The following is a 12,620-nucleotide window of genomic DNA, read 5'->3' on the forward strand; positions in this document are numbered from 1 at the left end:
TTTCCGTGGAAACGGGCTTCATTTTCGGAACGTTGATACATAAAATGGTACGTTTTCATGTAAAAGGGGGCAAGGCATCAGAAATCCCTCCCCAAACTGCTCAGCATTGTTAGACCCGTACTGTGGTGCAGTGGTTAGCGCTCCGACCTCACAGTGAGAAGGTCCACGTTCAGATAGCGGCCGGAGGTTGCATGTTCTCACTGTGCGTGTGCCCTTGAGCCCCGCAGTAAAACATTTCCTATTCCAGTGTTGAGACTGGGGATTGAACCTGCAAACAGGCTGTTTTTGTTGAAGATGGTGCTTGTGTGACGGCGGTGGGTTGCTATCGATGCCGTCGGCGTGGAGGATGTGGATTCCCTCTCTGCTCGCTCACTCAGTGGCTCAGCGCTCCGGCGGCCCGGGGCTCCGGGTTGGCAGCGCTCTGTCCTTCCTACTTAGCGTATTGAGGAACCTCTGCACTGAGCGAAGCACTGCAGCAGTCTGCGCCTTTCAGCAGCGAGCCAGGGCGAGGGAGGGGAGGCGGCGGGAAGCCGAACATTCCACTTTCTGATGAGTCCGTCTCTACGTTCTGCTCGGGGTTTCCTGCTTTCTTTTCGCTCTGTTTTTTTTTTTTTTCAGAGTTCAGTGTTTTTGCTGCAGTCAGAGTGCAGATAGAATCCGCCACATCCCCGCATGATCGCGCTCTCCTTCCACTGCCACTGCCTGCCCGTCTCGCTGTTTTACCAGGGGTATTCATCGGATACACTGCATCGGCGTGTAACTCGTCTTTACTCTCTCTTTTCAAGCATGAAGACGCTCGCTCAGCAGATCAAATTAGCCAGAAAAAAGTGTCTTTTCCCTCTTCGAAGGGCTCAGATGCTCGTCAGTCTTCCTCCCAGACTGCAGCAGAAGCAGCATCCAAACCCGAGCCGGCTGGCTGCATTGTGACCTACAGCGATTCAATTTAATTGATGTGGTTCAACCTATCGATTCATTTTCAAAAACCACCACTCAGGAGTGTTTTGTTATACTCCAGAAGCGTCCCATCAATCCTCCGCCCTGCTGCTCCATGCTGATTCAGTGCGGTTAAACTTTGCTTACGCAGACGTCTCGTTGAGGCCGGACAGCAGCCACGTCCCACAATGCTTTGGGAGGTTGATTCAAAGCTGAGTTGGTTGGCTGCGGTCATCTGCTCAGTCTGTCGGTGAATCCCTGAGTGTGTGTTAATCGAGACTCCGACTACATGCGGGAGGCTTCTAAATCATTCCAGCTTTGTCAGGAGTGTGTGGCTGTTTGTGTTGGAGCTGATCTTTGACACCTCCTCCATGTGGCCATTTGTCGACAGCAGCAGAGAGCGAGCCGAACCAGCCAGCAAAGCGGCTGGACGGCGGCGAAAACGCAGAAATTACGAGGCGAAGAAGAGCGAGAGACCGATGAGAGTGAGCGAGGAAGTGACCTGGAGGGGGATAGATTCTGCAGGGCTTCAGAGAAGAAGACCACCTGCAGCGGGACTGTTCATCCACACACACACACACACACACGCACACACACACTCTCTCCATGGGGACTAGAACCAGCTTCGGGTCAGAGAAGCGTCGGCTCAGACCAGAAAACTGTGTTTGGCGTGAGCAGGAAGTAGGTCCTGTTGACATGACGGCAGGTTTTCAAGTCTAAACATTTCAGAAAATTTTCACGGCAGAAACACTGAATACAATGTAGTTAGCATGTCGGACCACTAGTGGGCGCCGTTGGTCGTCTTCATAGAAGTGTATTTTTTCTATGTTTGATGTTCAGGACGAGTCCGTGGTTTGAGAAAGTACCCAGAACAGCGTGACCTGTTGACCTCTCTGACCAGAACACCGAATATGTTTTGGTGATTTAGGAATAACGGTGTAGGAAAAGAGCAAAGTACACTATTCTAAACACATTTTAAAGTTCTCAACTATTGCTGGAGCTGTGTAAAAATAAACCGAGCGTTTCCAGACTGTCATGTTCGCCCATCGACGTGAGAGCTCTGCTTTCTGAGATCCCTGGAGGTTGAGTTGAAGTACTGATGGGTTTGTTAAGGATGTGGTCAGTGAATTCAATGTGTGTGTGTGAGTGTGTGTGTGAGATCACAGCCAACATGCTGCTGCTGCATCCTCCTCCTCCTCGTGGGTGGGGGTGGGGGTGGGGGGAGTCAACAGCATGCAAATCTTCCAGCGAGCTATTTGTAGTGAAGTCACCTTTAAAAGGGACACTTTGTGTCGTGTGTGTGTGTGTGTGTGTGTGTGTGTGTGTGTGTGTGTGTCTTTTCTGCAGTGTAAGCGAGGACGTCCCAATTGCTGCGTCACTGTTACAGGAGACAAAATGTTGAGTCAAGAATCCAGAATCAAATGACAGGCTGTACCGATGTTTCCACAACGCTCAACACGGTCCAGAGTGTCCCACCAGAGTCCCCGCTGTCCCACCAGAGTCCCCGCTGTCCCACCAGAGTCCCCGCTGTCCCACCAGAGTCCCCACTGTCCCACCAGAGTCCCCGCTGTCCCACCAGAGTCCCCACTGTCCCACCAGAGTCCCCGCTGTCCCACCAGAATCCCCGCTGTCCCACCAGAGTCCCCACTGTCCCACCAGAGTCCCCGCTGTCCCACCAGAGTCCCCACTGTCCCACCAGAGTCCCCGCTGTCCCACCAGAGTCCCCACTGTCCCACCAGAGTCCCCGCTGTCCCACCAGAATCCCCGCTGTCCCACCAGAGTCCCCACTGTCCCACCAGAGTCCCCGCTGTCCCACCAGAGTCCCCACTGTCCCACCAGAGTCCCCGCTGTCCCACCAGAGTCCCCACTGTCCCATCAGAGTCCAGACTGAACATTAAAGTCCAGAGTGTCCCACCAGAGTGTTCCCACACAGTCGAGTCCAGACTGTCTCATCAGAGTCCAGACTGTTCCGACACAGAGACCAGCAGGTACCATGAAGGACCTGTTATGAGGTGTGACTGTGGAATGGAAACACGCAGGAACAGGCCGAACCGGGTAGAGTGTCGGTAAACAGGGACCAGCGGAAAAGGGCCACAGATGAACCTGTTTATGTTCATACTCAGCATTAGCTTAGCTTCTCTCACTGACTGTAAATACATCAGGCAAACCTGAAGGACACCTTTGACCTCTGGGATCAAGTTCAGGGTCCAATAACTGCACTGTTAGAAAATCCAACTGCAGAGTTCTGCTGTGGAGTAAAACTGGTGGTCTGAGTTCTATCAGATAACCGTCTTTGTCTCTCTACAGATCTCTGGTCGTTCTCTCCTGCATGTTGACCATATTCCACCACGCTGTGGGTTTGCTGTCTTCATTAGCAGCACTTTTACACTCACTGATGCTTTTCTGCATCATAATTGCAGCATAATTGGATTGGGCAGTCTTGACATATTACCAATTGACATATTGCAGATTGATTTATTAATTATTTTACTGTCGTGTTATTAGGTCTGGCAGACCCACATAATGCAGGTTCTCCCTGTGGACTTTAGTTATACACAGTCTGAACACACTTTACATCGTTAGCTCACACACATGTGGAGGTGGAAGAAACTGGGGATCAAACAGTCGGCTCTGGGGTTATTCGACAAACCACCCAACTGTAAATAAACAGAAAAAAGCATGTAGTTAGCATGCCAGGCCACTGGCGGGCGCTGCTGTTTGTGTTGGTGATGAAACTCTGGATCCTATTGCAGCTACATCTGGCTCAGAATTACTTGGGGAAAACAAACAAGTTATCTCTGTACACGAGGGACATAAACCACCAGTCAGATAAAGAAAACGAGAAGAGTGAGACAGAATCCTCCTAAATCTTGTGTTACCTTTGATTGTTCGAACCACGACATGAAGAACGAGAGGATGGGAAATAAAGAGAATGTTTAATTCAAGTCATGTGAAAACAAAATCATCATGGGAGCAAGTCTGCTCCTGTCTGCCGGTGCAATTCTGACGGAAACATTTAAATAATAATAATTAAATGACAGAAGATTGAATAACAAATTGATGAAAGCATATTTACAGAAATGGGGTTTGATAGCATAAAGTCAGGTTATTTCCACACATTGTCTATATATCTACATGTTCATCATCATATGGTATGTTTTTTTTTTAATGTGCATTTTTATATTTAGATTTTTTTAATGTATTTGTGCATACATACATACATATATGGTCATGCATACATGTCACTCTTTCTCTCTCTCTTACTCTCTCACTCTGTGTGTGTGTGAGTGAGAGAGAGAGAGAGAGAGAGAGCGAGAGAGAGAGAGAGAGAGAAACGGACAGAAAGGGAGGGAGCTGTCCAGAAGGTGTGGTGCTGAAAGTTGTTGCAGACAGACAGTTGAAAGAAAGACCGCAAGACAGACTACACACACACACACACACACACACACACACACACACACACACACACACACACACAGCAGACAGTCTGTCACGCCAGGTGTGGTAAGTTTCACTTTGATTTTGTAGCTCATAGCTGTTTCATCCGGCTTGTCAGAGTAAGACATGTCTGATTGGGAATCACACAAGAAGTGGGGACAGTCTCCTTCGTGGAACACCCACCACGTGCGTTTGTTTTCACCGAGTGCATGAATCAGGTCAATGGCGCCGCCATATTGTCCAGAAACATTTTGGATGGGAGAACACAGACATTATTGTTCACCCACTGAGCGGCAGAAGGATCCATACTGCGGCCGTGGAGCACATGGCCAGCAGCAGCGTTTCAGAAAAGCTGCATTTCCCCGTTTCCACAGAGATGGCGTCGGAGCAGTTTCAAAAAGTTCCACCTTGGGATCCTTTTTCCGATAGTTGCGTTTTCCTGCACCAAAACATATCAAAGGCTTTGCTTCTTCTCTTGAAAACGCCTTCATGTAAACATGGAATCATGCAATCAGACTTCTGTTCAGGGTTACTCAAAAGGAACATGGTCCTGGACAGAACCCGGCTCTGCATGAAGCTGTGGCTCGTTTTGAGTCAGAGGCTTCACATCTGACCCTGGCCTCCATTTACTCTTTGAAATGTTTGATTTTCATTTTAAACAAGAAAAACAAGACTGTTGAAAATGTCCAGTCAGAGAAAAAAAAAACCAAAAGAATAATGTTTAAAGAAAAAAGGATTCACTACGCAAGTTCCTATGAAGAATTTTTTGATCTTTGGTTTTATGTGCGGATTGTATGAGCCTCATCACATCTGAACCAGGATGTCGATCCGCTGAAAGGTTTTAATCTGCTTCTTAAGAATAATCGGAAAAAAAAAACAAAAACATCTGCACCCTCTGTTTACAGCCTCTCTATTCATCAGCACAATTTGCATCAGAATAATGAATTCTGGGAAATAATTGCACTTCTTGTGCGACTTGAACACTGGAGTGGAAGCTGAAAATAGAAAGAAAGAAAGAAAATAGAAAGAAAGAAAGAAAAGCTTAGCAAGGAGAGCTGGAAGGACATTAAGTGATGGCTGATAAAGAAAGCTCACGGAGGAGAGAGGTATAAAAGGAAGGACTGAAATAGAGGAGAAAATAGCTGAGACAGGAGGGAGAGGAGGCAGCCAGTGATGAAGAAGATAAAGAAGGAGAGCTAAAGAAAGAGAGGAGATTGTCCAGGGAAGCGATGTAGGTCAGTCTGTGTGGCTGACAGGGGAAGAGATGTGATGGAAGCAGGAAAACAGCAGCAGCAGCAGCATTTATCTGGAATATTAACTACAGACCTGCGTGTGAATGACGGCGTCTGGATTATTTAGTAGCTCTCCTTCTAATCCCGTTTTCCCGCTGCCTCGTAGAGACGTTAGAGGTCGGCTCTTCAGGGAGACTCTGACGATAAAAAGACGATTGGTGGCTGAAAGAAAGCAGATGACATCCAGCTCGCCATGATCGGCTCCGGCTGGACAGTTACTGTTGGAATAAACTTCTGTTTGCTGAAAATTCACGTGGAATTAATCCTGAGCTAACCTGACAACAGTAAACACTGCCTGTAGCATTAGCATTAGCATTAGCATTAGCATTAGCCTGTATCCACACTGCTTATGACTAGCATTAGCATGTTTCGATAGCTTTCCTGTTTGCATATTAGTAGTTTATTTGCTTTAGAGGATCTTCCTATACTAACATCCAGATTATAGAGCATCTTCCTCCTCTAACATCTAGATCTCTTATTTGAGCATTGGGTTCAGCTCATCTGGACAATGACACATCCAGTAACTCCATTACATTTTACGACATCGCAAATCAATGAAACTTTTCTCTCAAGAACAACAGTCGTGGAAAACTGCTTTAGTAATAAAGCTAAGTAATAATAGTTAGGCTACTGGGCAGCTGAAAGTCTGCTGTTTTGAGCTGTGGGCTCCAGGGGGCTCCAGAGAGCTCCAGAGAGGACGATACTGATCAGTCGTGTTTTGGTAATTACTGCCGCGGACAGGCGGTGGCGCCAAACCGTCGGAGCAGCGGTGGCGTGTTGCTCAGGTTAGGAGAATGAATGTAAGTCAATGTGATATCGTCCTCTGAGATGCTGGAGGCACGTGTGTGTGTGTGTGTGTGTGTGTGTGTGTGTGTGTGTGTGTGTGTGTGTGTGTGTGTGTGTGTGTGTATCCAGGCCAGCTCTAGATAGCACTGTTAAATTAGACCATGATAATAAGCTGTGGGATTCTATCGGCTCCCTGGAGAAGCAGAGGAAGACTTCATCTGTCTTCATCACTGACCCGACACACACACACACACACACACACACACACACACACACACACACACACACACACACACACAGCAGGTGAACATTTGATATTTGGATATTTGCTGTATATTTTGAACCTTTGATCATACATGGTCTTTTTATAAACGATACAATTCCTTTTTTGTAAAATACTATTTTTTTCCACTTTCTCTTATTGCAGTGTGCTCGCACCGTGTCAAGTACCGGATAAGACAACCTGGTTGTTGGAGCTTGTTTAGGACTTCTTGTGACAACGACATTCTGATCAGTTTTACACTTCACTTTATATTAAAATGGATTCCTCTTCTTTCAGACTGAGTTAAAATTATAAGTGAATAAAGTGATAATTATAGAACCAAACCCAGCAGTGTGATTTCCAGTTTGGTTGTATCTTATTATCTGGACTATAAGTCACGTCATGTGACAGAAAACATGTAACAAATAGGGAAAGAGAAGATCTGCATTTCATTTTCCAGCTACCTTTCTCACTCTGTCAGTGGAATGCAGCTGTTTTTGTTCCTCAGTGGTGCTGCAGCAGCTTTCTGCTCACATACGGTCACATCAGTCTTTCAGTTGCTTTATGAAATCAGTCGCATGGCCTGCCGAAAAACAACACAACTGGGACTAACACTGAAAATATGGCAAAATTCAAAGAGCCATAATTTACCATATGTCACACATCCTGGTATCGAACTGCTCTGTTCCCATGCATCGTGCAGCCATGTCAACACGTGTCTGATCACTTCCGGCTCCGTCGTCCTGGACAAAGGACAACAAACCCAGACTGATGCGTCTATCGCAGGTTTTACTGCACGTCTCCGTCTGCAGAAGACGAACGCCGCCGTCTCATGACTGCTCCTCCACGAAGCTAATAATAACAGTATTTGTGAGGCTTGCAGACGACTGCCGCTGGACCGGGAAGCTTGAGAAGTGAAGGATCTAAAACAGTTCGCTTGTTGTTCCGTCGGTGCCTATAAAAAGTCTCCTTTTAAAGCTCTTATAAATAGAAATGTGGTCAGCAGAATTCTGATGAGACTCTGCGACAGACACACCTCAGCATAATCAGAGCGAGCCAGCGAGCCTGTTCGCTGGCGGCAGTGGTTCGCACTGTCGACTCACAGTGAGAAATTCCTGGTTCGAGTCCGATTGTTGAATCTGAACCGCCTTCTGAGAGTCCGTGTCTTTGTATTTGATGGTTTGGTGAATTTCACAACTTGTTGATGGTTGTCATGAAGTGGAGCCATTTTGAAGAAGGTTCCAGCAGCGTCATGAAAAGAGATGCCCAAAGTTCACCCAGAGAGATGGAGTCGTTTGAAAAGTGTCTCTCATTGTGTTTTTCTACTTGGCTGTTTGAAGTCAAGACAAACATTTCACTTTTCAAATTACACTATACCTGCACTACATGAAACTGATCCTTTCTGAATACCTACAAAGACTTTATAAAAGATTTTATGAAAGAAGAGAAAACTGCGTCTGTTTACACGCTGTGTAAAAGTTCACTGCAACGCATCGAGGTGTTTTCATGAGTCACACTGCAAGTTTTATCCAAGACACACCTGACGAGAAAAACTCTGAAAGAGTTTTTTTTTTCCCTCACAGAAAACAGTTGATTAATTTTTTGCAATCAAAACTAAATTTGCAGGAATTAACTTGGTGTAAGTTGTCTGAAAGATCCGTCCTGTAAACCTCACTGACTGCAGGACGTTTTTTGGGTTCATAAATCACTTTTAATATTGTTTTTCGTCACTGAAACATGCTGTCCTGCTGTAACCCCTGGCTGTCTGGACAGAAACACTGATGTGTTTCCTGACGCCAGGTTCAGTCACAGCGCCGACACACACCGTTCGTTATCAGGAACACAAGACACTGCGGGACGACGGCGCTGAATTCTTCATGAGACGTCTCAGCAGAAATGTATAGCCTCCTCCTGATGGGACACGTCCAGTTTACACTCTTCTTTTTAAGCTTTAAATCAAGAATTGTGCACCTCGAGGCTCAGGTTTACACTTTTCTGACAGATATTAGAAATTAATAAAAAATAAGTTCTTAAAAAAGGTATAGGAAGTTTTGATTTTGGGATTGGAGCTTCTTTCATGATTTATTCTGATTGAACTGGTCCAATATGGAGATTTTCATCAGTTTGATCTTCCAGTTAAACAGTGTTTGAGGGTTTGAGGTCGTGTTAAATATCTGATTGACATTTCCAGTCGTCAATCATACGGTACTTCTTTGGGTTCAGACCCATTTGAGGTGTGATGATGATATTGGTGTCTGTTTTCTACACCTGACTCCAGGACTGTGAAATCAGGGGAATTTGACTGACTGACACAATATTGATTTACTGGCTGTTAAACTGCAGGTGGAGAAAAGTAGCATCCATCCCAGAATATACTGCTGAATTCGTGAAACAGCTATGACATTTCAGTTAAAAAAGTGCCGTTACAGTTAAGATGCTGGTGTGAAATGGGACGGAGCTCCTTATATTTTTTAAATAGATACTCTTTAATCACCAGCGATCGCTGAAGTTTCTGAGGAAAAGTGTTATAACGCAGCAGCCTGCTCACAGTGCTCATACTGAAGCTCCTCCACTGGGCAGAATGGTGAGGTTGGTGCTGTAAAAAGTTTATTTTGAGACGTTAACTCCTCGAAGGTTCCCGTGAGATCAGAAAACCATCCTGTGGATGTTCTGCGTCGTTTCCCAGCAGATTCACATGTTCAGTCAGTTCACTGCAAAGAACAGAAGAGAACCGGTGGAATCCGTTCAGAACGTGGACGCGGTGAACGGCTTCAGCTTTGTGCTGCTGTCCGGTGTGCTCCTCATCCATGTGACTGCAGCAGCCCGCCGCTCGCTCCGCTCTCCTCCGTGGGTTCTTAGCACCCTCTTCCTGTCGCGCTGAAGCATGACCGCTGCTTTCTGAATGCTGCAGTGGCTCATCGCCCCCCCTCCTCCCCTTCCTCCTCCTCCCCTTCCTCCTCCTCCTCCTCCTCCAGGACCAGCCTCCTGAACACTCACATGCTTAATGACCCCACTCATCCAGAAAGACATGAATGTGGGTGTGTAAGTGTGACAAATGTGTCACACACACACACACACACACACACACACACACACACACACACACACACACACACACACACACACACACACACAAAAAACAACAACGCTCTCCGAAGCACGATTTGTGAGTTTTTCCTGTTTTTGTGTTTCTGTGTGTGCAGTACGTGGCGTTTGGCTCACTCTTCTTCATCCTGCTCTCCATCTCCACCTTCTGCATGGAGACACATGAAGTCTTCAACACCATCTACAACAAGACGGAGTTCGTCACCATCAACAACGTGACGCACGAGGAGGTAGGCCGCAGCTGGGGCCGTCAGCCGGACGGGGACTGAAGTGGTCTTTGCAGAGTACCGTCTGTGATTTCCTTCAACGAGTCGTTTTAAATAACCTGGATCTGGTTTTGTGGTTCGGGTGATCGTCTCAGTTTGGTGTGAAGAGTTCAAACAGGCCGGGCTCAAACTATTATTATTATATCTTATTGTCTCATGCTAGCTGTTGCCAAAGCTGTCCGTCCCTGGGAGAGGGATCCCTCCATACTGTGGTTCTCCCCAAGATTTCTTCTTTTCCCACTGGGTTTCTGGAGTTTTTCTTGCCGATGTGAGGGTCTAAGGCGGTGGTTGCTTCGTTTTGTCTCGTTACTGTGAATTTGACATATTACATTATGCTATTCACTGTTTTTATTTTTACCAACCAATGTAACATCTTGAAGCCTCTGAGGCAACTGTTGTTGTGATACTGGGCTATACAAAAATAATTGATTGATTGATTGAAAACTTAAACTTTCAATCTGATTTAAAGAGGTCATGGCTTCTTTAAAGGCTTTAGAAAGAGGATGGGCATTACTAAAATACTTTAAGCCTTGTTGAAGAGTTTGGGTGTTATTTGAGAAGTTGAGGCCTGGTTTAAAGAGTTTGGATCTTGTTTAAAGAATTCAGGTCTTGATTGAAGAGAATATGTTCTGTTTAAAGAGTTTGGATGTTCTTTGACAAGTTGGGCTTCTGTTTAGGAGTTTGGACCTTGTTTGAAGAGTTCAGGTTTTGTTTAAAGAGACGGAATCTGATTTAAATCTCAAGGTCTGATGGAAAAAATCCAATTCTGACTTCAGGAGTTCAGGTGCTGTTTGTTGAGTTCAGCCTGGTTTGCAAAGTTCAGGCATTGTGTGAATAAATCAGTGTTGTTTAAACAGTCAGACACTGGAATGAAAGTGTTAGTGGGAGAGCTGAGCTTGGTTCAGGGTCCCAATACGATTGAAAGAGTTTGAGTTTTGAACTAAAGGCCTTTCATCGATTTAAGGAACCAAATTTGAAGATATGGGAAAAAGGCTTTAGGTTTGTTTCAAAGAATGCGGGTCTGGTTTAATGAGTCCTGGTCTGGTTAGGATCAGGTCTGAAGTTAATTCGGTCTATAAACATTTAGGTTCTGTGACTCTTGGAACTGTTGACAGTTAAAGTCAGGATTAAGGACTGGATGGCATCTTTTTTAAGTTTTGTTTAAAAAAAAAAAACACATTTTCTCCTGGAATTCAGTAAAGCTACTGTTCAGTAGTTACTAATTATTTACTTACTGGGTACTGCAATGAAAATGATACAGATTTACCAGGAGACAACTTCAAGAAGACTGATTGGCCTTGAAATATCCTTAAATACAGCATTAATAGCATGTCATTGTTTGGGTTTATAAAGAAAGCCTTTGGACTGCGTTCACAACATAGTTGCTGTAATGGTTCAAATAACCTACAATTGACTGGAAAAATAATGTTGAGTGTAAATTGAAGGTAACTCATTCCAAAATCTTATTTAAAAAAATTAAATTCAAGAACTCTACATAATATTCTGATCTTCACAATGATGAGACGGTGGAATAACATGCAGCTTATCCTCAATGAACACATGAATGTGAAATCAAATGGTGTTTGTTCCTTCCTTGTGCAGATCGTGTACGAGGTGGTCACAGACAGCTGGCTGACGTACGTGGAGGGCGTCTGTGTCATCTGGTTCACCATTGAGGTGATGGCACGCGTCATCTTCTGCCCCAACAAGGCCGAGTTCTTCCGCAGCTCCCTCAACATCATTGACTTTGTGGCAATCGTTCCTTTTTACCTGGAGGTGGCGCTGAGCGGCCTGTCCTCCAAAACAGCCAAAGACGTGCTGAGCTTCCTGCGCGTGGTGCGGTTCGTCCGTATCCTGCGTATCTTCAAGCTGACCCGTCACTTCGTGGGTCTGCGGGTGCTGGGCCACACCCTGAGAGCCAGTACCAACGAGTTCCTGCTCCTCATCATCTTCTTGGCACTGGGGGTCCTCATCTTCGCCACCATGATCTACTACGCCGAACGCACCGTCGCCGATAAAGACGACCCGACGGCCTCGGCGCACACCGTCTTTAAGAACATCCCCATCGGGTTCTGGTGGGCCGTCGTGACCATGACCACCCTGGGATACGGGGACATGTACCCCGAAACGTGGCCGGGAATGCTGGTGGGGGCCCTGTGCGCCTTGGCGGGCGTGCTGACCATCGCCATGCCCGTGCCCGTCATCGTGAACACTTCGGCATGTACTACTCCCTGGCCATGGCCAAGCAGAAGCTCCCCAAGAAGAGGAACAAGCACATCCCCAGAGCGCCGCAGCCGGGCAGCCCCAACTACTGCAAGCCCGACGCCCTGGCCATGGCCACCGCGTCCCCGCACAGGCTGATGGGCACCGTGCTCGGCCCGGGCATGGTGGGATCCGGCAGCATGATGGGGACCGGAGACTGCCCGCTGGCTCAGGAGGAAATCATCGAGATCAACAGAGCAGGTGAGCAAGTAAAACACTGCCCGGCGGTCCAGATGAAGTTTTTCCTCTGAGAAAGGGAAGGAACTTGTGGGTATT

At 46.4% G+C, this 12,620-nt stretch overlaps 1 pseudogene; it reads left to right on the plus strand.

Moving 5' to 3' along the window:
* The window catches only part of LOC115386785 (potassium voltage-gated channel subfamily C member 1-like), a 51,622-nt pseudogene that overhangs the window by 21,158 nt on the left and 17,844 nt on the right, over positions 1–12,620 (plus strand).

This window comes from Salarias fasciatus, chromosome 4 (genome assembly GCF_902148845.1).
Source record: "Salarias fasciatus chromosome 4, fSalaFa1.1, whole genome shotgun sequence".
Classification (NCBI taxonomy): domain Eukaryota; kingdom Metazoa; phylum Chordata; class Actinopteri; order Blenniiformes; family Blenniidae; genus Salarias; species Salarias fasciatus.